The sequence below is a fragment of the Oncorhynchus keta genome, chromosome 22 (assembly GCF_023373465.1).
Source record: "Oncorhynchus keta strain PuntledgeMale-10-30-2019 chromosome 22, Oket_V2, whole genome shotgun sequence".
Taxonomy (NCBI): Eukaryota; Metazoa; Chordata; class Actinopteri; order Salmoniformes; family Salmonidae; genus Oncorhynchus; species Oncorhynchus keta.
Window position 1 is genome coordinate 48,633,805 of NC_068442.1, and position 9,426 is coordinate 48,643,230.

Genomic DNA, 9,426 nt, shown 5'->3' on the forward strand with positions numbered 1-9,426 from the left:
CTCTGAGATAAGACTGTTTGGTACTAGAGGTTCCACGGGTCTCCTCTGAGTTAAGACTGGTTGGTACTAGAGGTTCCACGGGTCTCCTCTGAGTTTGGGAAGACTGCTTTCAATTACTAAGCCCCTCAGTCCTGGAATGACCTACAGGTCACTCTAAAACTTTATTCTTTGGTCCCAAAAGATGAATTTAGTGCTCTGATTTTTAAAAAATGTGACCAATGAAAACTGCACTTGTTTTGATTGATTGTATATATTAGTTTCTAATGTCCTTTTGAACGCACTGTCATTTATTTTGAAATGTTGTAAAAATGAAGAGTTTTGAATCAGAAGAGTGATGTACATTGCGTAACAACAAGGGTGTACACATCACAGCTAGACTGTGTTTTCCCCTTTGATTATATTCACTAAGCGAAGAATCACAAAACAGATGTTATTGCCTCAATCCCTTTAATTACTCACAGTGTCCTTTTTAATAGTATTGTACGCTTGAAAACACCTGAGATCTTTGAGCACCTACAATATAAATTGCTTTTTCAAACCAACACAACAAACCCTGCAATTTAATTGGGGTAATGAGGTGGGAAAAACACACATTTCTAATTTAACTTCAGAAATATAAGTGATGCATTCTGGTTAGATTCCATTGGCTAGCTGATGACATTTTGGAGGCACCCTGAATTCTTCTCAATAGTCTGTCTTTGATTCCTCATGTTCTTTTCCTCCTGTTCTCTCCTCACTTCTCACTGATGTTTTGTTTTGAGAAGGCGAGGGGAGTACAGGAACAAAGACAAGGAAGCAAAAACAGACTATTGAGAAAAATCCAGGTTGCCTCCAAGAGTCTAGTCATGTTAGAGTTTATTTAAAGTGGAGTCACAACTCACTTTTACAAACGGAGGAACAAAACAAAGGAGGTTGACGGGGTGTGGAGAAAGGGGAACAACGTAATATATATAAAACAACACTGGACAAAAATTGAGGAGCAAATAGTCCATGACAAATAGTCTAAATAGTCCAGAAAGTCAATAGACCATAGGACAGGAAGTGGATGGAAGGAGGTGGACAGACAGAGAGAAAATAGACGGACGACTCACTAGTAAGGCAATGGCATCTAGGTTTCGAGGAGATGAAACACTAACATTTTGAGATCAGGAAGATATGACACGTGGAAGCCAAAACATACTTTTTTTTTAACCTTTATTTAACCAGGCAAGTCAGTTAAGAACACATTCTTATTTTCAATGACAGCCTGGGAACAGTGGGTTTAACTGCCTGTTCAGGGGCAGAACGACATGGAACAGATTTGTACCATGTCAGCTCGGGGGTTTGAACTCGCAACCTTCCGGTTACTAGTCCAACACTCTAACCACTAGGCTACGCTGCCGTAGTCCCCTGATTCTAAATTATACTCTGAAAGGGCTTCCTTTTCATATCAGTTTTTCCTGTCAAGTTCACCATTATTAAGTCTTCCATTATCGTGCGAAGGCCCGTGATGAGATTTTCTATTACACATAAGGTTTCCTCAAAAACATTTGATAATATCAGTTGCGGAAAACTACTCATTGAAATATTTTTCACGATTAACAAATAAGTGCTGGAATCATGAATCAGAAAAGTGTTGTACATTGCATAATAAGAAGGCTGTACATGTCACATAACATCAGTGATTAACCCATACATCATTTTTATGAATCAAATGATCATTTTTTCCATGGATGTCATTAATTCATTAGTTATGGCCATAGGATTTCAATTAACGGTGAGTGTCCAAAATATGTGACTGTAATGTAACGTCAAACAATATACATTGAATATTAAAGACTAAGGTACTGTAGATATGATGCAAAATTATTCAGAGTTCCATTTCAACATTGAATGCATTGCATGGTAATACATTCAACCCCAGTGCATTGTGGGAAAACTTAAACACTTCATGGGTATTTTTCAAACAGGGCCACGTTTGAACATTGTCAAGTGCTTTAGATAGAAATGTCATGAACGGAGCTGACGTGATTCCTTACTCTACATGTTCGACATTGCATATTTTTATCTGAACGTTCCAAAACGTTGTGTCCTGCTGAACGCGCCCCAGGTTGTGGTATGTTGCCTACCCTTCACCCAGAAATGTGCACCTGTTCGTTCACCTCTCATGCGTTTAAAAGCATCAGCATGGTTGGAGGGAATTTGCTCCATACTCCTTAAACTAGTCCATCGTTTTTTAATCTATGGGAGAGAGTTGATAGAATATAATTACTTTTTTTTTCTCAGAGGAAATTACTACCTTGGCTGAGGTCCTCTGAGTCAACAACTTGACTATAAACATATGTTCATTTAGTGCCACTGCTGAGCCAAACGCACTCTACTCAAAGATGTCAAAATTCACCTCTTGCTACTGGAAGTCATGATTTATTATTTTTAACTTGTATGCATGGAACATGTTCATGTTTCTATATTGAGTAAATGGAACAAGGGGAGCATCAACTTTTCACTGTAACATTGGTACCTACAGGAAGTTGGTATCCTGCTCTGGAGACTTCCTGATGTCACATTATAAAATAACATGTATAATTTTAATGCACGCTTCTGAGCATTCCAGAGTGGCAGGTAGCCTAGTGGTTAGAGCATCAGGCCAGTAACTGAAATGTTGCTGGATCAAACCCATGAGCGGACAAGGTAAAACACCTGTCAATCTATCAAGTTAAACTACTTTTCCCCCAGGCCCTGTGGATGTCGATTAAGGAACCTCTCTAATTCAGAGGTGTTGGGTTAAATGTGGAAGACGCATTACATTTGAAGGCATTCAGTTGTTCAACTGACTAGGTATGTTTCAAGTCCTTGAACATATTTCATGGAAATATAGTCATCACCAATGCATTGTGGGAAAGCTTCATTGCTATTTTTGTGGGTCAACTGAAATTACATAGTTTGACTATTTACAGTTGGAAAAATCATCAGAATGGGATTACTAATAATTCTGGGGTCAAATAAACAGCTATTAAAGTAGTGCTGAAGCAAATATGCACTCATTTAAAATTTAATCGCAGTGTACAAATTCAGTACTAGCCTGAATTACTTTAACGTTGAGTAAAGGATATGACTGAGGGGAAACAGAAACTCTCATCTGTAACCTACAGGAGGTTAAGAAAATACAGAACCACTCTTGCCCTGAAGACCCCTTTAACTCACGTCATGTCATGGATGTGATCTGAATTGACTATTTAACCCGTACCTACTTCCTAGCAACTCATGTAGACTAGACCTGACAGGATTGTGGAAAGGTGAATTAGATCTGAGAGGATAGGAAAGATGAATTAGATCTGAGAGGATTGTGGAAAGGTCAAACTAGATATTGGATAATTGTAAAGGTGAAAGCAACATGGCAACATATCCTCCCAGCCAATCAGATCTAAAGGAGGTGCCTATAGGGTGTAAGGGCTCTAGGGATTGATTTGGAATTCAGAATTAGATGAAAACGTAGTGTGCACAATGGGCGAGTTTTTTTTGGCCCGGGGTACCGGGCCATGACAAAACGAACTTGCCCTATTTCTACACTCCAACAGCAGGCAGTGTGATGTGACACTTTTGTTAACGAGTTCATTAAAAGTGCAATCTGTCATTTTAATTCTGGTAAAAAGTATTGACCGAGCAGGGCTCAAGTGGAGGGTCAGAAGGGTGATGATGTACATTGCGTAACATTATTTTTTTTATTTTATTATTTTTTTATTTCACCTTTATTTAACCAGGTAGGTTAGTTGAGAACAAGTTCTCATTTGCAACTGCGACCTGGCCAAGATAAAGCATAGCAGTGTGAACAGACAACACAGAGTTACACATGGAGTAAACAATTAGCAAGTCAATAACACAGTAGAAAAAATGGGCAGTCTATATACAATGTGTGCAAAAGGCATGAGGAGGTAGGCGAATAATACAATTTTGCAGATTAACACTGGAGTGATAAATGATCAGATGGTCATGTACAGGTAGAGATATTGGTGCGCAAAAGAGCAGAAAAGTACATAAATAAAAACAGTATAAAAACAGTATGGGAATGAGGTAGGTGAAAATGGGTGAGCTATTTACCTATAGACTATGTACAGCTGCAGCGATCGGTTAGCTGCTCGGATAGCTGATGTTTGAAGTTGGTGAGGGAGATAAAAGTCTCCAACTTCAGCGATTTTTGCAATTCGTTCCAGTCACAACCACATTGAGGTTATACATGCCACAGATGATGTACTGTGTTCATCATATTCATGAACCGAGCGATCGGTGATAGCTGAAGGGGCCTCACTGGGTTAGGATTAGCCTAAAGGGGCCTCTCCAGGTTGGATTAGCCTAAAGGGCCCTCTCCTGGGTTAGGATTAGCCTAAAGGGGCCTCTCCAGGTTAGGATTAGCCTAAAGGGGCCTCTCCAGGTTAAGATTAGCCTAAAGGGGCCTCTCCAGGTTAGGATTAGCCTAAAGGGGCCTCTCCAGGTTAGGATTAGCCTAAAGGGGCCTCTCCAGGTTAAGATTAGCCTAAAGGGGCCTCTCTAGGTTAAGATTAGCCTAAAGGGGCCTCTCCAGGTTAGGATTAGCCTAAAGGGCCTCTCCAGGTTAGGATTAGCCTAAAGGGGCCTCTCCAGGTTAAGATTAGCCTAAAGGGGCCTCTCCAGGTTAAGATTAGCCTAAAGGGGCCTCTCCAGGTTAAGATTAGCCTAAAGGGGCCTCTCCAGGTTGGATTAGCCTAAAGGGCCCTCTCCTGGGTTAGGATTAGCCTAAAGGGGCCTCTCCAGGTTAGGATTAGCCTAAAGGAGCCTCTCCAGGTTAAGATTAGCCTAAAGGGGCCTCTCCAGGTTAGGATTAGCCTAAAGGGGCCTCTCTAGGTTAAGATTAGCCTAAAGGGGCCTCTCTAGGTTAAGATTAGCCTAAAGGGGCCTCTCTAGGTTAATATTAGCCTAAAGGGGCCTCTCCAGGTTAGGATTAGCCTAAAGGGCCTCTCCAGGTTAGGATTAGCCTAAAGGGGCCTCTCCAGGTTAAGATTAGCCTAAAGGGGCCTCTCCAGGTTAGGATTAGCCTAAAGGGGCCTCTCTAGGTTAAGATTAGCCTAAAGGGGCCTCTCTAGGTTAAGATTAGCCTAAAGGGGCCTCTCCAGGTTAGGATTAGCCTAAAGGGCCTCTCCAGGTTAGGATTAGCCTAAAGGGGCCTCTCCAGGTTAAGATTAGCCTAAAGGGGCCTCTCCAGGTTAGGATTAGCCTAAAGGGGCCTCTCCAGGTTAGGATTAGCCTAAAGGGGCCTCTCCAGGTTAGGATTAGCCTAAAGGGGCCTCTCCAGGTTAGGATTAGCCTAAAGGGGCCTCTCCAGGTTAGGATTAGCCTATACATTTGAGGTAATAGCCTGCAGTGTCCTTTATTTATGGTTTGCTTAGAATATTCAATATTATTCTATACTTTAATGCAACTAGAACTAGAATGTGTTGTTATGTAAGAAAAAAAAACAATAAAACTTGCTATTTAATTGGCAAATATTGTGGGAAATATATGAACATATTAAATTAACTTTAACTCTTTTGAATATTCAGCACTGACGCAATCTGGTAAATTGCAAGCTAGAGATACTTGGGCTTGATCTAAATTGCGTGTCAAACTCATTTCACAGAGGGCAGAGGGTCCTCCCTTGTACTTGATTCATGAATTAAGGTCACTAATTAGGTCTCTGACTCCTCTCACCTGGTTGTCTAGGTGTTAATTGAAAGGAAAATAAATACAAAACAGCAGACACTAGGCCCCTCCAACTCAACTCTGGACCTCGAAGCCAGTGCCAATGCATGTTTTCATTGTTCCCCTCTAATCAGGGACTGGTTTAGACCAGGTGGGTGCAATTCATTATCAGGTAGAACAGAAACAGCCCAGTGGTCGGTATTGGGTGCTTGGGTCTGGGTATTGGGTGCTTGGGTCAGGGTATTGGGTGCTTGGGTTTGGGTATTGGCTGCTTGGGTCTGGGTATTGGCTGCTTGGGTCTGGGTATTGGGTGCTTGGGTCTGGGTATTGGGTGCTTCTGTCAGGGTATTGGGTGCTTGTGTCAGGGTATTGGGTGTCTGGGTATTGGGTGCTTGGGTCTGGGTATTGGGTGCTTGGGTCAGGGTATTGGGTGCTTGGGTCTGGGTATTGGCTGCTTGGGTCTGGGTATTGGCTGCTTGGGTCAGGGTATTGGGTGCTTGTGTCAGGGTATTGGGTGCTTGGGTCTGGGTATTGGATTCTTGGGTCTGGGTATTGGGTGCTTGGGTCAGGGTGTTGGGTGCTTGGGTCTGGGTATTGGGTGCTTGGGTCAGGGTATTGGGTGCTTGGGTCTGGGTATTGGGTGCTTGGGTCTGGGTATTGGGAGCTTGGTTCTGGGTATTGGGTCAGGGTGTTGGGTGCTTGGGTCTGGGTATTGGGTCAGGGTGTTGGGTGCTTGGGTCTGGGTATTGGGTGCTTGTGTCAGGGTATTGGGTACTTGGGTCTGGGTATTGGGTGCTTGGGTCTGGGTATTGGGAGCTTGGTTCTGGGTATTGGGGCAGGGTGTTGGGTGCTTGGGTCTGGGTATTGGGTCAGGGTGTTGGGTGCTTGGGTCTGGGTATTGGGTGCTTGGGTCTGGGTATTGGGAGCTTGGTTCAAGGTATTGGGTGCTTGGGTCTGGGTCTTGGGTATTGGGTCAGGGTGTTGGGTGCTTGGGTTTGGGTATTGGGTGCTTGGTTTGGGTATTGGGTGCTTGGGTCAGGGTATTGGGTGCTTGGGTCTGGGTATTGGGTGCTTGGGTCTGGGTATTGGGTGCTTGGGTTTGGGTATTGGCTGCTTGGTTTTGGGTATTGGCTGCTTGGGTCTGGGTATTGGGTGCTTGGGTCTGGGTATTGGGTGCTTGGGTCAGGGTATTGGGTGCTTGTGTCAGGGTATTGGGTGTCTGGGTATTGGGTACTTGGGTCTGGGTATTGGCTGCTTGGGTCTGGGTATTGGGTGCTTGGGTCAGGGTATTGGGTGCTTGGGTCAGGGTATTGGGTGCTTGGGTCTGGGTATTGGCTGCTTGGGTCTGGGTATTGGCTGCTTGGGTCTGGGTATTGGGTGCTTGGGTCAGGGTGTTGGGTGCTTGGGTCTGGGTATTGGGTGCTTGGGTCAGGGTATTGGGTGCTTGGGTCTGGGTATTGGGTGCTTGGGTCTGGGTATTGGGTGCTTGGTTCTGGGTATTGGGTCAGGGTATTGGGTGCTTGGGTCAGGGTGTTGGGTGCTTGGGTCTGGGTATTGGGTGCTTGGGTCAGGGTATTGGGTGCTTGGGTCTGGGTATTGGGTGCTTGGGTCTGGGTATTGGGTGCTTGGTTCTGGGTATTGGGTCAGGGTGTTGGGTGCTTGGGTCTGGGTATTGGGTGCTTGGGTCTGGGTATTGGGTGCTTGGGTCTGGGTATTGGGTGCCTGGGTCTGGGTATTGGGTGCTTGGGTCTGGGTATTGGGTGCTTGGTTCTGGGTATTGGGTGCCTGGGTCTGGGTATTGGGTGCTTGGGGGTATTGGGTGCTTGGTTCTGGGTATTGGGTGCCTGGTTCTGGGTATTGGGTGCTTGGTTCTGGGTATTGGGTGCTTGGTTCTGGGTATTGGGTGCTTGGTTCTGGGTATTGGGTGCTTGGGTCTGGGTATTGGGTGCTTGGTTCTGGGTATTGGGTGCCTGGGTCTGGGTATTGGGTGCTTGGGTCTGGGTATTGGGTGCTTGGTTCTGGGTATTGGGTGTCTGGGTATTGGGTGCTTGGTTCTGGGTATTGGGTGCTTGGTTCTGGGTATTGGGTGCCTGGGTCTGGGTATTGGGTGCTTGGGTCTGGGTATTGGGTGCTTGGTTCTGGGTATTGGGTGCTTGGGCGGAGCTTTACCTAGCATGGCCTTGTAGATGACCTGAAGCCAGTGGGTCTGGCGACGAATATGTAGCAAGGGCCAGCCGACTAGAGCATACAAGTCGCAGTGGTGGGTAGTATAAGGTGCTTTAGTGACAAAACGGATGGCACTGTGATAAACTGCATCCAGTTTGCTGAGTAGAGTGTTGGAAGCGATTTTGTAGATGACATCGCCGAAGTCGAGGATCGGTAGGATAGTCAGTTTTACTAGGGTAAGCTTGGCAGCGTGAGTGAAGGAGGCTTTGTTGCGGAATAGAAAGCCGACTCTTGATTTGATTTTCGATTGGAGATGCTTGATATGGGTCTGGAAGGAGAGTTTGCAGTCTAGCCAGACACCTAGGTACTTATAGGTGTCCACATATTCAAGGTCGGAACCATCCAGTGTGGTGATGCTAGTCGGGCATGCGGGTGCAGGCAGCGATCGGTTGAAAAGCATGCATTTGGTTTTACTAGCGTTTCAGAGCAGTTGGAGGCCACGGAAGGAGTGTTGTATGGCATTGAAGCTCGTTTGGAGGTTAGATAGCACAGTGTCCAATGACGGGCCGAAAGTATATAGAATGGTGTCGTCTGCGTAGAGGTGGATTAGGGAATCGCCCGCAGCAAGACCAACATCATTGATATATACAGAGAAAAGAGTCGGCCCGAGAATTGAACCCTGTGGCACCCCCTAGAGACTGCCAGAGGACCGGACAGCATGCCCTCCGATTTGACACACTGAACTCTGTCTGCAAAGTAATTGGTGAACCAGGCAAGGCAGTCATCCGAAAAACCGTGGCTTCTGAGTCTGCCGATAAGAATCTGGTGATTGACAGAGTCGAAAGCCTTGGCAAGGTCGATGAAGACGGCTGCACAGTACTGTCTTTTATCAATGGCGGTTTTGATGTCGTTTAGTACCTTGAGTGTGGCTGAGGTGCACCCGTGACCGGCTCGGAAACCAGATTGCATAGCGGAGAGGGTACGGTGGGATTCGAGATGGTCAGTGACTAGTTTGTTGACTTGGCTTTCGAAGACCTTAGATAGGCAGGGCAGAATGGATATAGGTCTGTAACAGTTTGGGTCCAGGGTGTCTCACCCTTTGAAGAGGGGGATGACTGCAGCAGCTTTCCAATCCTTGGGGATCTCAGACGATATGAAAGAGAGGTTGAACAGGCTGGTAATAGGGGTTGCGACAATGGCGGCGGATAGTTTCAGAAATAGAGGGTCCAGATTGTCAAGCCCAGCTGATTTATACGGGTCCAGGTTTTGCAGCTCTTTCAGAACATCTGTTATCTGGATTTGGGTAAAGGAGAACCTGGAGAGGCTTGGGCGAGGAGCTGCGGGGGGGCCGGAGCTGTTGGCCGAGGTAGGAGTAGCCAGGCGGAAGGCATGGCCAGCCGTTGAGAAATGCTTGTTGAAGTTTTCGATAATCATGGATTTGTCGGTGGTGACCGTGTTCCCTAGCCTCAGTGCAGTGGGCAGCTGGGAGGAGGTGCTCTTGTTCTCCATGGACTTCACAGTGTCCCAGAACGTTTTGGAGTTGGAGCTACAGGATGCAAACTTCTGCCT